Source organism: Scyliorhinus torazame, chromosome 5 (genome assembly GCF_047496885.1).
Source record: "Scyliorhinus torazame isolate Kashiwa2021f chromosome 5, sScyTor2.1, whole genome shotgun sequence".
Taxonomy (NCBI): Eukaryota; Metazoa; Chordata; class Chondrichthyes; order Carcharhiniformes; family Scyliorhinidae; genus Scyliorhinus; species Scyliorhinus torazame.
In genome coordinates, this window is record NC_092711.1 from 189,078,072 (window position 1) to 189,098,338 (window position 20,267).

A 20,267-nucleotide genomic window follows, 5' to 3' on the forward strand; every position below is an offset into this window, starting at 1 on the left:
CACGTTAAGTCAGTGGAGGGGAGGGGCCCTTTGAAGTCGATGCAGAGGCGCTCAAAGGGGCGAGAGGCCTTTACCAGGTGCATTCTGTCTGGCCGATAGAAGTGCGGTTTACACTCCGTGCAGATCTTGCAGTCCCTGGTCACGGTCCTGACCTCCTCGATTGAGTAAGGCAGGTTGCGAGCCTTGATAAAATGAAAAAAACGGGTGACCCCCGGGTGGCAGAGGTCATTGTGAAGGGCCCGAAGTCGGTCTACTTGTGCGTTGGCACATGTACCACGAGATAGGGCATTTGGGGGTTTATTGAGCTTGCCCGGTCGGTATTGGATCTCGTAGTTGAAGGTGGAGAGTTCGATCCTCCACCTCAGAATCTTGTCATTCTTGATTTTGCCCCGCTGTATGTTGTTAAACATGAAGGCAACTGACCATTGGTCAGTGAGGAGAGTGAATCGGGTGCCGGCCAGGTAATGCCTCCAATGTTGCACAGCTTCTACAATGGCTTGGGCTTCCTTTTCGACGGAGGAGTGTCGAATTTCGGGGGCATGGAGGGTACGGGTGAAGAAAGCCACAGGCCTCCCGCCTGGTTGAGGGTAGCGGCCAGAGAAAAGTCTGACGCATCGCTCTCCACCTGGAACGGAATGGACTCGTCCACAGCGTGCATCGCGGCTTTGGAAATATCTGCCATGGTGCGGTTGAAGGCCAGGCGGGCTTCAGCCCTCAGGGGAAAAATGGTGGATTTAATAAGTGGACGGACCTTGTCTGCATATTTGGGGACCCACTGGGCATAGTAAGAGAAGAACCCCAGGCATCTCTTCAGGGCCTTGGGGCAGTCGGGGAGGGGAGGTTCCAGGATGGGGTGCATGCGGTCGAGGTCGGGCCCCAGTACTCCGCTTTCCACAACGTAGCCAAGGATGGCGAGGCGGGTTGTGTGGAAAACGCATTTCTCCTTATTGTAGGTGAGTTAAGGAGTTTAGCGGTGTGGAGGAAATGCCGGAGGTTTTCATCATGGTCCTGCTGGTCATGGCCGCAGATTGTGACATTATCTAGGTACGGGAACATGGCCCAGAGCCCGTACTGGTCAACCATTCGCTCTATTTCTAACTGGAAGACCGAGACCCCATTGGTGACGCCGAAGGGAACCCTGAGGAAGTGGTAGAGGCGGCCATTTGCCTCGAAGGCAGTGTGTATTGGCGGTCCTCCGGGCGGATAGGGAGCTGGTGGTACGCGGACTTCAAGCCAACTGTGGAGAAGACTCGATACTGCAATCTGGTTGACCATGTCAGATTTGCGGGGGAGGGGGTACGCATCGAGCTGCGTGTACCGGTTGATGGTCTGACTGTAGTCGATGACCATCCGGTGCTTCTCCCCAGCCTTGACAACCACCACTTGGGCTCTTCAAGGGCTGGTACTAGCCTCAATGATCCCTTCGCATTGGAGTTGCTGGGCCTCTGACCTGATAAAGGCCCTGTCCCGGGCACTGTATCGTCTGTTCTTAGTAGCGACAGGCTTACAGTCCGGGGTGAGGTTAGCAAAGAGCGAGAGTGGGTCGCGAGGCTACAGATGGCGAGGGGGGGGGGGACGGTCTACCAAACTTTAAGGTAAGGCTTTGGAGGTGGCACTGGAAGTCGAGCCCCAGTAATATGGCAGCGCAGAAATGGGGAAGGACATAGAGCTTAAAGTTAGTGTACTCTACGCCTTGTAGAGTAAGGGTCGCGACACAATACCCCCTGATTTTTATTGAATGTGATCCGGAAGCCAGGGAGATTTTCTAGGTTGCGGGTAAAATTGGGAGGGAGCAGCGCCTTACTGTATCTGGGTGTATAAAGCTGTCTGTGCTCCCGGAGTCGAAAAGGCAGGCTGTCTCGTGCCCGTTGATCCGGACGGTCATCGTGGATTTTGTGAGGTGATGAAGTCGAGACTGGTAAAGTGTGATGGAGGCGAGCTTCGGAAGGTGATGGGTGGGCCGGTCGGAAGTAGCGCTGGCCAGCATACGACCGGGTGAGCAGGGGTCCCGGGAGGCTGTGGAGTGGTCCCAAGATGGTTGCCCACATGGGTCGCGCGTGGCAGGCGAAATCGAAGATGGCGGCCCTCACATCTCACATGGCGGGTGGCAGCAAACATGGTGGCACCCACGGGTCGCACATGGCGGGTGGCGCGGCAGCTGAGGGCGGCCCCGACAGGCAGCAGGCAGCGCTGCTGGGCCTAGGAATTTTAGGGACAGGTCGGGCCTGGCAGACTTTGGTGAAGTGGCCCTTCCTCCCACACCCATTGCAAATCGCGTTCCGTGCAGGGCAGCGTTGTCTGGGATGCTTACCCTGGCCGCAAAAGTAGCACTTAAGGCTTCTGGCGTTGGCGGGCTGCTGCACGGCACAGGCTTGTGCTGCACTCAAGTCAGATGATGGCGGCGCCCACGAGGTCCACGAGGGTGCCGCATGGTCGGAGGTGTAGGCCTCCATGTTCTGGAAAGCCACCTGCAGCAAATTTGAGAGCTGCACTGTCTCTGAGAGGCCGAGTGTACCCCCTTCTAGCAATTGCTGGCGGATGTAATTTGATTTAATGCCTGCGACATAGGCGTCCCTGATCAACAGCTCCGTGTGTTGGGTAGCCGATACCGCCTGGCAAGCACAGTTCCGGCCGAGTACCCACAAGGCATGCAGGAATTCGGCTAGTGATTCCCCCGGGCGTTGTCGCCTCGTGGCAAGAAGGTGCCTCGCGTACACCTCGTTTACAGACTTTACATATTGTCCGTTAAGCAGCATTATCGCCTCCGTATACGAGGGAGCGTCTCTGATAAGAAAGAAAACTTGCGGGCTCACCCGTGCATTGAGTATTTGCTGCTTTTAGAGGTCGGTGATGTCTTCGGTGGAGGATCCAAGGTAAGCTTCGCAGCAGCTTAGCCAGTGCTCGAATGTTGCAGTGGCGTTGGCTGCCTGTGGGTCCAGCTCCAGGCGATCAGGCTTGAGCGATGAATTCATCTTAAAAGTTTAGCTTATTAAATTGATGTGCCATCAATGAACACAAGACGAGTAGTGAACGTAACTGAGGCTTTAATAAGCTAAACAGAAAGCCTCCTGGCCTCTGATCCCGAACTGGGGCAGGGGTGGAGACCAGCCACCTTTATACCGAGCCCGAGGGGAGGTGGAGCCATCAGGCAGTGGTTTACCACATTACATGTAATACAGTAGCAGTTTACCACAATACATATAATGTACTACAGTGGCTTACCACACCCTTAAACAGCTGCTCTCAATCCACTTTCTCCAGCACTTGTTGAACTCTTTTGTAGTTCGCTTTCGCCCAATTTAGCACCCTCACATGAGGACCACTCTTTTTTTTCGAATATATTGAGTACCGAATTATTTTTTTCCCAATTAAGGGTCAATTTAGCATGGCCAATTCACCTAACCAGCACATCTTTTGGGTTGTGGGGGTGAGACCCATTCAGACATGGGGAGAATATGCAAACTCCACACGGACAGTGGACCCGGGGTCGGGATCGAACCCGGGTCCTCAGCATAATAGGCAGCAGTGCTCACCACTATGCCGCCCACATAAGGGCCACTCTTATCCTTCTCCATGAGTATTCAAAAATTTATGGAATTTTGATCACTATTTGAAAAATATTCCCCACCTGATACTTTGGTCACATGGCCGGGCTCATTCCCAATACCAGGTCCAGTAAGATCCCCTCGCTGGTTGGACGAGCAACATACTGTTTCTAAAAACCTTCTGGACACACCTAACAAATTGCACTCCACCCAAACCCTTGGCACTGGCACCCATGGAGTCCCAGTCAATATGGGGGAAATTAAAATCACTCACCACAACAACCCTGCTATTTTCACATTTTCCAGAATCTGACTACACATCTCTTCCTCTGTATCCCACTGGCTATTGGGAGGCCTAAAATACAACCCCAACATTGTAATTGCACCCTTCCCATTAATGACCTTTACTCATATGCCTCACTGCAGGATCCCTCCAAGATGTCCTCCCTCATCACAGATGTGATATGTTCCCTAACAAGTAATGCACCTGCCCCACTCTTTCTACTGCACCCTCTGTGTCGTCTAAAACATCAATATCCCGGAACGCTAAGTTGCAAGTCCTGTCCCTCCTTTAACCATGTCTTCATAATAGAAACAATGACATAATTCATTACATTAATCCAGGCTCTAAATTAATCTGTTTTACCTGTTACATTTCTTGTGTTAAAGCAAACACACTCCAGATCTCCAGACTCCCTGCCTGCTCTCCCTCTTAGCTATATGTGTCTTAGTCTCAAGCTCTTCCCCAATCTCTACATTTGCCTGCTGCTCCAGTTCCCACCCACCTGCCACACACATTTAAACCCTCCCGAACCACATTAGCAAACCTCCCAGCCAGGTGCCCCTCCAGTTTAGGTGCAACCCGTCCTTCTTGTGCAGGTCCCAATGATCCCTCCCCCATCCATCAGTTCTTTAGCCACTTGTCCAATTGTAGCATCTCTTTTTTCCTAGCCTCACTAGCACGTGACACGGGGAGTAATCCTGAAATTACTAACCCAGAAGTCCTACTTTTTAGCTTACGATCTAACTCACTGTATTGTCTTTGCAGGACCCTGCTGTTCTTCATGCCTATGTCATTTGTACCAATGTGGACAATGACATCTGTCTGTTTGCCCTCCCATTTCAGGGTTCCCTGTATCCACTCAGAGGATCCATTACCCTGGCACCATGGAGGCAACACACCATCCTGGAGTCTACAGAAGCGCCTAAATATGCCCCTGACTATAGAATCCCCATTTAGAATTGCTCTATTATGCTTTGTCCTCCCCCCCCCCCCTTTCCACTGTACAGCAGGGCCAACCATGCTGCCAGTGTTCTGGCTACTTCTGTTGCTGTCATGTTATGGGCCATCCCCCTCATCAGTATCTAAAAGGGCATACTTGTTAGAGAGGGCGACAGCCACAAGGGACTCCTGCATTGACTGCCTGCTCCATCTAGCGATCACCCATTTCTCTTCCTGTACCTTGGGTGCGACCACATCTCTGTAACGTCTATCCAAGATGCTTTGCACCATTTGGTTGGTCCTTCATAACTCCAGCTGCTGCTCAAACCGATCCATTCGTTCAGTCAGCAAGTGCAGCTGGATACACATTCTGCAGATATAATTGTTAGGGATGGTGTCAGCATCCGTAATTGACCACATCTCGCCGGTGGAACACCAAGCTCCACCAACTGTCAAGACTAACACTCTGTTAAATATTAAATTACTTTAATAGATGAAAAATACTCACGAGAGCACACTCGCCAATTAGCTGCCTTCTTAAATCCACACTCAGAAGAGCCTGGTGTTCTCCTAAAGTACTGCCTCTTTTGTTTTTTTTATTTGAGGAGAAGGGAGGGATGTAAACATTACAGCAATGCATTGTTTGGGGCTATTCCATTCTTTGGCAATGGGTCCTCCTCAATCTCCTTCCAGGTTGCAGTGACTGCGCTGATTTCTCCCAGGATGCTTCTCAGTACCACCCTTTGGGAGCATTTACTCACACAAAACTTAAACCAACAGAAATGTTTGTCTCTACTCAATTTTTCTGCTGTGCTGACAATGATGGGTTTTGCAAATGTCCCTTCAGAAGACTGGAAGTGGAGGTTTCACGGAGAGGAAACTCAAATCAAATATCAGATCAAAGTCACAGTATCACTTGATGCACCAGGACTTGGATAGTGTCAGCCTTTAACTGTAAGTGTAGAGTTGCAGGTCATTACCACTCAATACATAAAATTTCACCTTCACACCATTCCTCTATCTCTTATGCAAATCCTAGATTTAGATCTTAGAGCATCCGCAGTAATTTGCTTTTATCTAACTCTATCTGCAATCCTTCTACGATACATTTATGGAAACAACATTTCCTTATCTACCTTCTCCAAATCTATCGTAAACTTGTACACCCCTGGCAAATCTCTCCTCAATCTCCATTGCTCCAAGGAGAACAGCCTCAGTTTCTCCAAGATAACCTGACAACTAAAATCCCTCATCCATCGAACCATTTTGGTAAATCTCCTCTGCACCCTCTCAAGGACCCGCCCATCCTCCATAACTCCTTATTTCTGTTTGCCAAGGACTTTTCATGACCCATTTTAGCCCTCCTAATTCCTTGCTGAAGTTCCTTTCTACTTTCTTTATATTCTTCAAGGGCTTTGTCTGGTTGCAGCCTTCTTGACCTTACGAATACTTCCTTTTTCTTTTTTACTCGACGCACATTATCTCTCATTACCCATGGTTTCCAAAACTTCCTGCCACCAGAATGACAATTGTTCTCTATCACTTTTACTCTTCCAAAATAAAGGCTGAGCACAGTAAGAAGTCTTACAATACCAGGTTAAAGTCCAACAGGTTTGTATTGAATCACTAGCTTTCGGAGCACTGCTCCATCCACAGATGGGACATTCATTGTGGATACTTGGGAGTCTGATCCCACCCACTGCAGACATATCCATGTCACTGTGAACCAGTTTTCCTTCAACATGTGTCATCTCACTTTGAGCCTCTTGATGGCTTTTCTGTTACCAAGTACTCTGGTTGTCCCCAAGTTGATATTAGGTTTGAATTACTGATGTTCAGTAACAAAAATCTTTTGAGGCCTGTTTGTATCTTTCCAGTCTCTCTGTGGCCTCTCCACAGCTCATCTGACCAACCAATGCACTGCCATCAGCTAATTTCTAACCACGGGCTCCAGCATTAATTGATCAACCCTTGTTTTACAAAACCAGCTCTCTAACCACTGAGTAACCACTGAGTAACAGATTCAAGTGCACGGTATGTCTACCATAATCAGTGGAGAGAGGGGGATTAGATTGTTTTCCCGACTGAGTAACTTTACATTGTGAACTTTCCATCCATCTTGACCCTTGTTTTTGTATCCTTACTTCGCCCAAATACAACCAACAGCCAGCACTCCCCCCCCCCCCCCCCCCACCCCGGGGAGGTGGTGGTGGTGGTGAGGGGGGGGGGGGCGTCATCTGTGCCTTTTTACAGTTTTGCTTTCACTGACTTTTGTTCTCCTATTAACACATTCTGCTATCTTACCTTTCTGCTACTATTACCTCTTCGGGTAAGCGTTCTCCAAGGCGGCCTTCAGGACGTGCGACAAGCAGAATCACCAAGCAGAAACCTATAGCCAAGTTCCGCACACATGAGTGCAGCCTCAACCGGGACCTTGGATTCATGTCGCATTATATTCAACCCTCACCATCTGGCCTGGGCTTGCAAAATCCTACCAACTGTCCTGACTTGAGACAATTCACAACTCTTTAACCTTTGATTATCCCCCTCTCCAGTCACTCCGTTTGGGCCTGTAAAGACTTAATTACCTGCAAAGACTCGCATTCAAAGTATCGTCTTGCATCTTTGACTTTGTCTATATATATGTTTCTGGAACCTACCTCTTCACTCACCTGAGGAAGGAGCAGTGCTCCAAAAGCTAGTGATTTGAAACAAACCTGTTGGACTTTAACCTGGTGTTGTAAGACTTCTTACTGTGCTCCCTTTTTTATGTTCATGACATATTTGTCACTCCTTAGATCCTACCTATCCCTGACCTTCAAATCTGCCCCACCTCCTCCACTCCCTCTCCAGCAATGCAATCCATCACATTTCTATCCCTCTTCTGTAGAGTGCTGATTTGGCCCTGTTGAATTCAGCCCTTCTTTTGGCCAGGTCTGCCCCAATGTCCTGGTACACCCTTATGGTCTTCCCTTCCCACGTGCTCGCTTTCGTCTGCCGGGCCCACTTTAGGATTTTTTCCCTGTCTTGGAACCTGTGCAGCTTCACGATAATCGCTCTGGGCTGCTCCCCGGCTTTGGGCCTGGGTCAGAGCAACCTGTGCGTCCTGTCTATTTCTGGGGGTTTGGAAACTTCTCCCTTCCCACTAGCTTGCCCAGCATTTGGGTGACGTAGCCTGTTGGATTTCTGCCCTCCATCTCCTCTGGCAGACCCACTATTTTAACATTCTGCCGTCTGGACCTATTTTCCTGGTCCTCCACTTTCCCTCTTAGGCTCCCCTGGGTCGTTACCAGCCTTTTCACCTCGGTTTCCTGAGTTACCATCCTGTCGCTCTGGTCCGAGGCGGCCCTCTCCAACTCCTGAATAGTTTTCTCCAGCACCTCCACCTTCCTTTCCAGGCCGTTGATGGTTCGCTGCATTTTTTCTGTTGTCTCCGCCAGCATCTCCTTCATCATTGTGTGAGCTCCATCCTGAGTGCCACCCTCATGGCGTTTATCTCCGTTTTTATCTCCTCCTTTATGGCGTTCGTTTATTTCCGTTTTCAGCACGCTTCTCCATTCCTCCCCCTGTGCGGGGCGAGGGGGGTGGGGGGGAGGGTGGGATGGCCGCGCGTCCTGTTCCTGCTCCGCTGCTCGGCTCGCCAGCTTTTCCGCTTCCTGATTCGCCTGAACCTCCGCCGCACCCCGTCGGGTCGTCTGCCTGTGCAGCCGCAGCTCCTGCTTTTTTCCTTTGCCTTCGCTGCTGTTCCTTCTTACATCTCGTCATCCACCCAATTTATTATTTAGAGGCATATTTCTGTCTGTGCCTTTCTCTTTTTTTCCTGGGTTTTGGTGCGAAAAAGAAATTCTTTTTTTTTTGTCCCCCCAAAGAAAAAAAAAACCAAGGATTTTTTAAAAAATCCTTTTATAAACGATTTTTTTTTCATTAAAAGGGATTTTTTTTGGGAAAGTTTTTTTTTCCCTTTAAAAAAAGTTTTTCTTTTTAAAAGAAAATTTGCAGGAGAGGAATAAGGAAGGTTGAATTTAAAAATTCTTATTTTGTTCTTGTGATCCTCTCCGTGCTCCAACTTTCAGGCCGTTTCTGAGCGATCCCCACTCCTCCACGTGCAGCTCACCAGGACCAGTCTCTCCTTTTTTTTCTCTCCTTCTCCAGCTCCGTGGATCGGAGCTTTGGCGCCTTGGGAGGGCCGAATTCGCAGGGCCTAAAGAATTTTTTTTTGTTGAAAATTCCCCAGGAAAACACCCCCAAAAAAGCCGTGATTTTGTGGCTGTGCGGGAGCGTCTTTGCTGCGGCCGCTCCATTGGCGATTGCCGCCGGCAGTCCTTCTATCCATCTTCTGTTCTGCAGAGGAGTCACAAGGACTCGAAACATTAACTCTGTTTCTCTCTCCACAGATGCAGCCAGACCTGCTGACTTTATGCAACATTTTCTGTTTTTAATTTCAGATATCCAGAATCCACAGTATTTTGCTTTGATGTAAGTTCTTTGAAAAAAAGCTTGTCATGATATCCTTATTTACATATCATGGTGCAATCACACACACAAACACTGATGGACAGGTCGACGGACCAATCAACACACACGCAACATCACAGCCAATCACCAGTGAGAGCACACGCACTATAAAACAGGGAACACCACAGTTCCCGCTCATTCCACCAGGAGATAGCTCAGAGCACAGAGCTCACGGCATGCCACTCAGACATACGCCATCTCTAGGATAGTGCTAGGGCTGGGTCCACAGGTTAACTGGTGAAGTACGAACCACAGCCAGAAGTTAATAGTTATTATTGTACAGAATAATAAAACAGAGTTGTACCATCTACAACCGTGTTGGTTCGTTTGTATATTGGAGCACCCAATACGACAAAGCTGTCATCGGCTGAAGGGTTGAATGGCCTCCAAATGATCTGTGTCATTTCATCATTCCATTGTTAGATCAATTTCTGTTGAAATTTCAGCATCTGAAATATTCCTGCCCAATTCTATTTCTGCTGAACAAGTGGAGCATCAGCACACTGTTTGAAATTCTATAAGACTTTTTTCCATTCTACCCATAGTGTCTCTGTAGTGTAGTGGTTGTCACATTCACCTACTGCGCGGATGTTCTCCGGTTCGAAACCGGGCAAGGCAATTATTCCTGCTTTTAATCAGAGAGGAAAATATCAAAAAATCATATTTATTGTTGAACAAAATACAGTAGCATACAATGTGTTACTTTTCCTCTTCCCCTCTACAGTTCTGTACACTCAAACCCACAAAATATCTTTCACTGACTCACGTCTCCAGCTCTGATTGCCCAGAAAGCTTCTCTCGAACCTGCACATTCCGGCTGATTACTGTTGATTTGCGTCAAATTATTACAGGTTCCTGCAACGCCACCTCGATTAATAATAGTCGCTCGAAGCCACATTTTAGACGGGGAAACAACCCCCTCAATAATTCTCTTCCCCGGCTCCACAGTGAATGAGAGAGGGAAGTACGACGGACAGGATAATTTTACCCCGCATTCCCCAATCACCCGCTGCCAGCAGAACGCGCCGAATGCAGCTTCAACAGCGGGTTACTGCCCATCCTGGGGACAAAAGAAACTCCACCCGGGCTAAAACTCCCAATACACCGAGCACAGGCTGGGGAGAACTCAAGTAGATGTTATCCCCTCAATAAACCTCCGAGCAGCATTTACACAATCTCCGAGTGAGTGAAGCTTCCTTTCAGCTTCAATCGGGAAACTTCCGCTGATACAACTTGTGGAAACTTGCTCCTCATGAACGTTTCTTCTCGTGTGAAATTTTTCAATCTTTTCAAATGTGTAAGGGCTGGCAGATTAATCTTGTCTCTCACTCCACAGCCGCTGCCGGACGTGGGTTAACTCAGTAAATTAACCTTTGTAACCTGTAAAAGATCCTATGCCCTGGCGGTGAAAACATTGACTTTGTACCACTGGACGAACCGGGCTGCACCATCACAATGTTGCCTTGCCCATCATTCCATGTGTCAATTAATCCATCCTGCCTTGCTCTCTTTCTTCTTCCATTTTTTTCCCTTTTCTTTTTACTGAGTGACTACTGCCTTTACAATCAGAAAATGCTGGAAATACACTGCAGATCAGTTAATGTTTAGGGAAAAGCAGGATTTATGGAAGTTTTCCCTTTGTAATGAAAAGCATGGGAAAATGTTTCTGCCCAGTTTTGAAACAGGTGTCTTGCATGAGAGAAGCATGTGATAACCAATACACTAAAGAAACGCTGTCACTGGTCCATTTAGCAGAACAAGTCACATCTGTTCAACCAGAAAGTGCCATTTTGCAGGAGGTGGAAGTGATCTGTCGCGAAAATTAAAACAGCAAAATGATAAACGCAAATTGTAAAGCGCGCTGTAACCTGCTAGTCTGGTGGTTAGTGTTTGGCACTTTCACTGCTGTTTTGATTACAGGTCAGGAAATTAAAACGAATATCAGTTATTTCCTGGTCGAACACAAAAATCTCAGTCTCGCTTGGTGTCTCCCCTTTCTGAAGTGAAGATCCTGAGAAGATTCAACAGGAAGTTTCCTTGTCATTTCTGGCAGAGATTCGGTCAGACGAGATTAAGGATCCTGCACTGCAGCTCATTGTATTTCTGACCGGAGATGATTTCTTTTTGTTACACAGTTCAGTATGGTCTGATAAACTGACGGTGCAGGCTCAAGATTTCCAAGGGCCCAACCCAACTCTTTTGTTGCTGAGCTTTTTCAGTACGAATACAAGTGAACGACATGAGATATGCAGTTTTCAGCGTGGTAGCGTGGCCGAGCGGTCTAAGGCGCTGGATTAAGGCTCCAGTCTCTTCGGAGGCGTGGGTTCGAATCCCACCGCTGCCAGATGAGATTTAGGTTTTGCACTGCGGGAAAGGTGCACTCCTGGAAATTGGATCCAGAGGTGTGTTCAGATTTTGGCAAGAAGGACGAGGAGAGATAACACATTTGTGGAAAGCTAGCACAGCAACAACAGGCTGAAAATCCGTCTACCTACGGCACAAATTCAAACATATTGTACTTCATAATATATTTATTAGAATACTCTATTAAACGTTACAACTTGATTCGAAACCTTAATTCTTGGCTGGTCTTGTGTTCGATTCCGGCCTAGCTGTGGGAGTTTACACGTTTCCCCCAAGGATGAGTGGGGTGGCTCTGGGTGCTCCTGTTTCCTCCCACAGTTCAAAGATGCAGATTGGGTGGATTGGGCATGGTAAAATGCCCTTAGTGTCCACATATGTGCTTTTTCGGTTGACTGGTCGAGATTAATGCGCCGGCTTGCGGGGATAGGGCGGGGGAGGGGACCTGGGTAGGGTACTCTTTCGGAGGGTCGGTGCAGATTCGATGGGCCGACTGGCCTCCTTCTTCACTGTCGGGATTCTGTGGAGCTGAACTGGACTAACCAGTTCAAGACTGTGCCTACAAGAGCAGCTCACCTGCTGGCTCACCAAGAACAAAAAAAACGGTCTCTCAATTTTGGACAACCCCTCATCCGAGGGACCAATCTTGAATTACCTTCTCTGCACTGTCTCTGAAACATTTCTCCAATTGGGAGATAAAAAAACAGGCACAATATTCCAGACGAGGTCTCCGCAAAACCCAATACAACTGTAGCAGGACTTCTTTAATCTTATTCTCAAATCCCCTTGCAACAAACTCCATAAACCATTCACTTTCCTAATTCCTTGCAGCATCTGCATGTTAATTTGCTGCCTTTGGGCACGGTTGCACAGTGGTTGGCACTGCTGCCTCACAGCTTCAGGAATCTGGGTTCAATTCCGGCCTCGGGTGATTGTCTGTATGGAGTTTGCACGTTCTCCCCATGTCTCCGTGGGTTTCCTCCCACAGTCCAAAGATGTGCAGGTTAGGTGGATTGGCCCCTTAGTGTCCAAAAAGTTGTGGGGTTACTGGGTTATGGGAGCAGGGTGGAGGCTTGGGCTGAAGTCGGGTGATTTTTCAAATGGCCTCGATGGGCCGAATGGAAATTTACAGCACAGGAGGAGGCCATTCTACCCATTTTGCTGGTACTATCTCTCCGAAAGAACAGTTGTATTTATTCTCACAAACTCACTTTCTGTTTGTAACCCTTTAGTTCCTCATTCACAAATACATGTCAACTCCCCTTTAAAATGCTCGATAGATCCCAATTTCATCACCTTTTTTTGTCGCGTATTCCAAATCCTGAGAACTCTTTGTTGGTACAGAAATTGCTGAACTGGATGGTGAGTGTGGAAGGTTGTAAAGCGCTGAAGATAAAGATGTGCTGCTGTTCCTTGAGCTCCCCATGAGATTAATTGAAACAGGGCAGGGCAGGAGGCCAAGGACAGGGAGTTCCGAGTGGGACGGAAAATTAAAATGACAAGTGACCGGAGGCTCAGGATCAAACTCACAGACAGAATGGGGGCCGTTCCATGAAGTGATCACCTAATCTGTGTTTGGTCTTCCCAGTATGGACCAGACCACATTGTGACAGTGAATACAGGAACTCAATTGCCAAAAATATAAGTAAATCATTGTTTGCTTTCATATTTCAAAATCTTGAGAACAGCCTGAAAAAAGATACTTTATTTGAAGAGTAAAGGTTACAAAGCAAATCAAACTCATTGTCAGAATATTAAACTCACTATAACAGTTACAGAGAGTGTTAGTATCGGTAGAAAAGAAAACCAACTATCTGAATGAACATGGTTCAGTTCTGGATGTTTAAATCATATCATAGAATTTACAGTGCTGAAGGAGGCCATTCAGCCCATCGATTCTGCACCGGATCTTGGAAAGAGCACCCTACCCAAACCCACACCTCCACCCTATCCCCACCCAATCCAACTCAAAGGGCAATTTTGGACACTAAGGACAATTTAGCATGGCCAATCCACCTAACCTGCACAGCTTTGGACTGTGGGAGGAAACCGGAGCACCCGGAGGAAACCCACGCACACACGGGGAGAACGTGCAGACTCCACACAGACAGTGACCCAAGCCGGGAATCGAACCTGGGACCCTGCAGCTGTGAAGCAATTGTGCTAACCACAATGCTACCGTGCTGCCCACAAAGTGATTAACAGCACCTAACCCCTGCAATCACTTGCAAACTCGCCGGTTTCTCAGCAGTAGGATGATCAACGAAATCTGCTCTCGCACAGGGAGTAAATGAATGGCTGCTCTCCAGTTTGAACTCACCGGTGTGTGTCTTGGAGGTGGTGGTTCTCCGATGCACCTGCTGTTTTTGTATTCTGTAACTTGGGGAGATCCAGTGAAAATTCTGCTTGACTTGCAACTAAACAGATTCCATTTCCCATGGACCCTCCTCCACCTTTCTATCTTTTTCTCTTTCCATAGAGGCCAGAGTCTTGTGTATGTCCAGACCATGTGGCAGGTTCCTTTTCCTGAAGAACATTACCGACCCAGTGGTGTTTTTACAACACTCCAGCAGCTTTCATGGTCGCTTTTTCTGAGTGGCCACCCCACAAATGACCAGATTCATTCCATTCAACTTCATAACTTGCCTTTTTGTTTTTGTGGGTTTTCTCCCACTATCATTTTTCTTTTTAAAATCAATTTCACAGGGTATTGGAAGGGGGGGATTTGCAGTTGGGAATCTCAAACCAAGCATCAGATCCAATTCATAATGAGCACTAGAATTCACAATAAGAACATAAGAACTAGGAGCAGGAGTAGGCCATTCAATAAGATCATGTCTGATCTAAATCAATGGGCAACAAAGAGATGGTAGATCAGTTGAACAAATACTTTGAATCATAGAATTTACAGTGCAGAAGGAGGCCATTCAGCACATACCCTACCTCCGTAACCCCACCTAACCTTTTGGACACTAAGGGCAATTTTTTTAGCATGGCTAATCCACCTAACCTGCACATCTATGGACTGTAGGAGGAAACCCACGCAGACAGAACATGCAGACTCCATACAGACAGTGACCCAAGACGGGAATCAAACCTGGGATCCTGGAACTGCGAAGTGACAGTGCTAACCACTGTGCTATCATGCCACATTAACATCAAAGGGCTCGTCCAGGATTTGAACCAGGGACCTCTCACAAATTCAGGGAGCACAACCCCGAAGTGAGAATATTACCCCGAGACCAACAAGCTGGTAACATTTGCACCCAGCGTGAGACTTGAACCGACGACCCTGCGATTAAGAGTGTCATGCTCTACTGTCTGAGCTAGCTAGGCCCACTTTGGATCTGTCTTCAGTAAGGAGGTCACAGATAACCTTCTGGAAATACTAGGGGACAGAGAGCCTAGCACGAAGGAGGAACTGAAGGAAATCCTTGTTATTCAGGAAATTGTATTGGAGAAATTGATGGGATTAAAACCCAATAAGTCCTCAGGCCTGATACTCTTGCATCCCAGAATGCTTAAGGAAGTGGCCCTAGAAATAGTGGATGCATTGGTGATCATACTGGGGAGTCACTGTTCATCTACTCAGCGTGTGAGAAGAGATTCATTCAGTCATCCCACCTATTGAAACACCAGCGAGTTCACAAACAATCCTGGTGATTAGACTTTGCTGTTTGTGATGTCAAGGATTGAACCTTGTCATTGTAGTTTGGTGTTTCTGATGTTAATAAACTCCAGTCCAGTTATAGGGGTTAATATTCTGAATAAAAGTCAAATAAATCAGTTTTGCGTTGAACACAATGTGTTAAATCCTTGCAATATACCAAACACAAATTTGTTTCTTTTTGTTGTGGAAGAAACCACTGGTGAGTGAGTTGTGAGTGAGCTGAAAGTAGGAAATTCTAAATCAAGCCTACAGGGTTCAGTGAACCTAAACATCTCAAAGAGCAGTTATTGTGATGATTACAGAACACAACTTCAGCTGCCTGCACACCCGAGGGAGATTTGTCTGTTTATAGCCTTCATCTGCCCCTCATAAACATGTTCTATCACATTCTCACAGATCATTAGGCTAATGGATCAGTGCATCACGTGAGAAAAACTGTTTGGGCTGATCAGCTACAGGAACTTCATCTCTATATACGCATAAAAAACAGCAGCAGATGTGTAGGCCAAGGGTTATGGCGGAACAAAAAAAGCGAGGGTGACAGTTCTCATGAATATAACTCAGTAATCGTATTAACCCTTTATTCCTCACATCTGTCCCTCCTGTTAGCCCCTGGACAGATTATATCTGACCCAGGTGAACACAATACTGGACCCTCAGATTACAGGGTTGTCTAGAGATCCACTGGACTGCTGTGGGCATCAAGACCTTGGTACTATTTACATAGTTCCCTTATAGCTTTGTTGCTCAACCTAGTGATGGCCATCTAGGCTTGGAACATGCCAGTTCGATTAAATTCAATAATATCATCTTGACGTCCGTTCTTGACTTCTCTAGAGATGCCACTGAGGCAGCAACTGGAACTTATCCCTTGTTTGAGATAATTACCATTTTCACAGTGTGTGAGATCATCCATTGGTAATAACAAAGGCTGACGCTGATGATCAGGATGAGCACTGAAGTAGAAGCTGTTACCAAAATACAAATGAGGAACAGGAGTCAGTAACTTGGCCCCTTGAGCCTGCTCCGTCATTCAGTGAGGTCATGCCTTATCTGACTGTAATCTCAATTCCACAGTCCTGCCTAACCCAATAACCTTCCAACCCATTATTAATCACGAATCTATCTAGCTCTGCTTTAAAAGTATTCAAAGATCCGGTTTCCATTGTCTTTTAACGAAGAGAGTTCTGGAGACTAACGACTCTCTGAGAGCAAACCTTTCTCCAAACATCATGCATTTTGGAAGGTCTAATGCAGGTGGGGAATATACAGTGAATGGTAGAACCCTCAAGAGTATTGAAAGTCAGAGAGATCTAGGTGTACAGGTCCTCAGGTCACTGAAAGGGGCAACACAGGTGGAGAAGGTAGTCAAGAAGGCATGCGGCATGCTTGCCTTCATTGACCGGGCCATTGAGTAGAAGAATTGGCAAGTCATGTTGCAGCTGTATAGAACCTTAGTTAGGCCACACTTGGAGTATAGTGTCCAATTCTGGTCGCCACACTACCAGAAGGATGTGGAGGCTTTAGAGAGGGTGCAGAAGAGATTTACCAGGATGTTGCCCGGTATGGAGGGCATTAGCTATGAGGAGCGGTTGAATGAACTCGGTTTGTTCTCACTGGAACGACGGAGATTGAGGGGCGACCTAATAGAGGTCTACAAAATTATGAGGTTCATAGACAGAGTGGATAGTCAGAGGCTTTTCCCCAGGGTAGAGGGGTCAATTACTAGGGGGCATAGGTTTAAGGTGCGAGGGGCAATGTTTAGAGTAGATGTACGAGGCAGGTTTTTTACACAGAGGGTAGTGGGTGCCTGGAGCACATTGCCAGCAGAGGTGGTGGAAGCAGGGACGATAGTGACATTTAAGGGGCATCTTGACAAATATATGAATAGGGTGGGAATAGAGGGATAAGGACCCAGGAAGTGTAGAAGATTGTAGTTTAGTCGGGCAGCATGGTCGGCACGGGCTTGGAGGGCTGAAGGGCCTGTTCCTGTACTGTACATTTCTTTGCTCTTTGTTCTTTATTCTTAAATGAGTGACCACTTATTTTTGAACACTGATCCATAGATTTAGATTTAGATTGATGAGAGGAAACATCTCTCCATATCTGCCTCTATTGAGGTAGGAATGTAAAGAGTGAACAGGACATCACGAGGCTACAAAGGGATATGGAGAGGTTAAGGAAATGGACAAATTGAGTATAATGTGGGAAATGTGGAATTGTCAATTTTGGCAAGAAAAATTAAAAAGCAAAGCTTATTATCTCAGTGGTGAAAGATCCCTTACTATCAAAAACTTTCCAATCAAGTCACCTCTTACTCTTTCAAACTCTCTTGGATTCAAACCTAACCTCTCCAAACTTTCCTTATAAGACAACCTGCCAAAAGTGTCAGAGGTGAGGTGAGAGTGACTGTCCTTGACATTAAGGCATAATTTGACCGAGAATGGCATCAAGGAGCCCTAGAAAAACTGGAGCTAATGAGAATCAGGGGGGATAACTCTCCGCTGGTTGGAGTCATACCTGGCACAAAGGAAGATGGTTGTGTTCGTCGGAGGTTAATCATCTCAGCTCCAGGACATCACTGCAGGAATTCCTCAGGGTAATGTCCTTGGCCCAAACATCTTTAGCTGCTTCATCAATGACCTCCCTTCCTTCATAAGGTCGAAAGTGGGGATGTTCGCAGATGATAACATAATGTTCAGTTCCATCCATGCCCCCTCAGACAATGAAGCAGTCCATGTCCAAATGCAGCAAGACCTGGGCAATATCCAGGCATGGGTTGACAAGTGGCAAATTACATTCATGCCACACAGTGCCAGGCAATGACCATCTCCTACAAGAGAGGATCTAACCAACATCCCTTGACATTCAATGGCAATACCATCACTGAATCCCCCACAATCAATATCCTAAGTGACCATTGATCAAAAACTGAACTGGACTAGCCATATTAATACTGTGGCTGCAAGAACAGATCAAAGGCTAGGAATCCTACGGTGAGTAATTCACTTCCTGACCCCACCAAACCCTGTTCACCATCTACAAGGTACAAGTCAGGAGTGTAATAGAATAATCTCCATTTGCCTGGATGAGTGCAGCTCTAACAACACCCGAGAAGCTCAACACCATCCAGGACAAAGCAGCCCGCTTGATTGCTACCCCTTCCACAAACATTCAAACGCTCCACTACTGATGAACAGTGGCAATCGTGTGTGACCATCTGCAAGATGCTCTACAGGAATTCGCCAAGGTTTCTTAAACAGCACCTTCCAAACCCACGACCATTACCATCTGGAAGGACAAGAGCAGCAGACACCGGTGAAAGCCACCACCTGGAGGTTCCCCTCCAAGTCACTCGCCACCCAGACTTGGCAATATATCGCTGTTCTTTCATGTCACTGTATCAAAATCCTGAAACCCCCTTCCTAGCAGCACTATGGGCACCACCTCTGAAGGTCAACTAGGGATGGGCAATATATGCTGGCCTAGTGACGCCCACATACAGTAAATGAATTTTCAACAATCTTGTTATTAGTCTCGTAAACCATCTGCTTCTATCTTTTATATCTTTCCTTAAATATGGAGATGAATATTGTACACAGCACTCCAGATGTGGTCTCACCAATGCCTTGTTCAACTGGAGCACAATCTTTGAAATCAGTTCCCCTCCCATTAAATGATAACATTCTATTAACTTTCCCAATCACTTGCTTTACCTGTATACCAGCCTTTTGTGATTCATACACTAGGACACCCAGATCCCTCTGCACCTCCATGCTCTCACCATTAAATAGTAAGCTTCTTTATTTTTCCTGCCAAAAGTGACAATTTACGTTTTCCAACATTATACTCCATTTGCCAGGTGTTTGCTCACTCACATAACCTATCTATCCCCCTTTGTAGCTTCCTTCTGTCCTCTTCACAATTTACTTTCCTATACCCAAATCGACAGATACTCTGCCTATTTCCTATCAATGTTATTGCATGAGGCTTGCCACAGTGCTCGCTCTCGCAGAGTCCCATGATTTTCATGGACTTCTCTTTGACTAAATCTACTTGTAATCTATTTATCTTATTTCAGATTTTGAGTATTTTGCTGTTCTTTCTTCAGGCACCTTTGAAATAAAACGGGAGAGAAAGTGTAATTCAAGAGCAACCTTTTTAACCAGAGGAACAAGCAGGAAACATTGGAAAACCTGAGCACATCGAGGAACATCTTTGGAGTGAGAATCAGAGTTAAGTTTTCAGGTCTGGGCGCTGATGCATGCAACTCTGATGTAAAGTCAAAGCCCTGAAATGTAAATTATATTTAGCTCTGTACAGGATATATATTTATCTCTCTACAGGAATGGTTGTGAGAAGTGAGAAGTCTTTGGCAGGTCGGATCAAGGATAACCCTAAAGCTTTCTACAGATATGTCAGGAATAAAAGAATGACTAGGGTAAGAGTAGGGCCAGTCAAGGACAGTAGCGGGAAGTTGTGCGTGGAGTCCGAGGAGATAGGAGAGGTGCTAAATGAATATTTTTCGTCAGTATTCACACAGGAAAAAGATAGTGTTGTCGAGGAGAATACTGAGATTCAGGCTACTAAACGAGAAGGGCTTGAGGTTCATAAGGAGGAGGTGTTAGCAATTCTGGAAAGTGTGAAAATAGCTAAGTCCCCTGGGCCGAATGGGATTTATCCTAGGATTCTCTGGGAAGCTAGGGAGGAGATCGCTGAGCCTTGGGCTTTGATCTTTAAGTCATCTTTGTCTCCAGGAATAGTGTCAGAAGACTGGAGGATAGCAAATGTTGTCTCCTTGCTCAAGAAGGGGAGTAGAGACAACCCCGGTAATTATAGACCAGTGAGCCTCACTTCTGTTGTGGGAAAAATCTTGGAATGGTTTATAAGAGATAGGATGTATAATCATCTGGAAAGGAATAATTTGATTAGAGATAGTCAACACGGTTTTGTG

At 46.7% G+C, this 20,267-nt stretch overlaps 1 non-coding gene across 1 annotated transcript; it reads left to right on the forward strand.

Annotated features, from left to right (window-relative positions):
- Window positions 1–11,544: 11,544 nt before the first annotated feature.
- trnal-aag (transfer RNA leucine (anticodon AAG)) lies at window positions 11,545–11,626 on the forward strand. The gene has a single exon. It is a non-coding gene; the product is annotated as a tRNA-Leu (tRNA).
- Window positions 11,627–20,267: the final 8,641 nt, after the last annotated feature.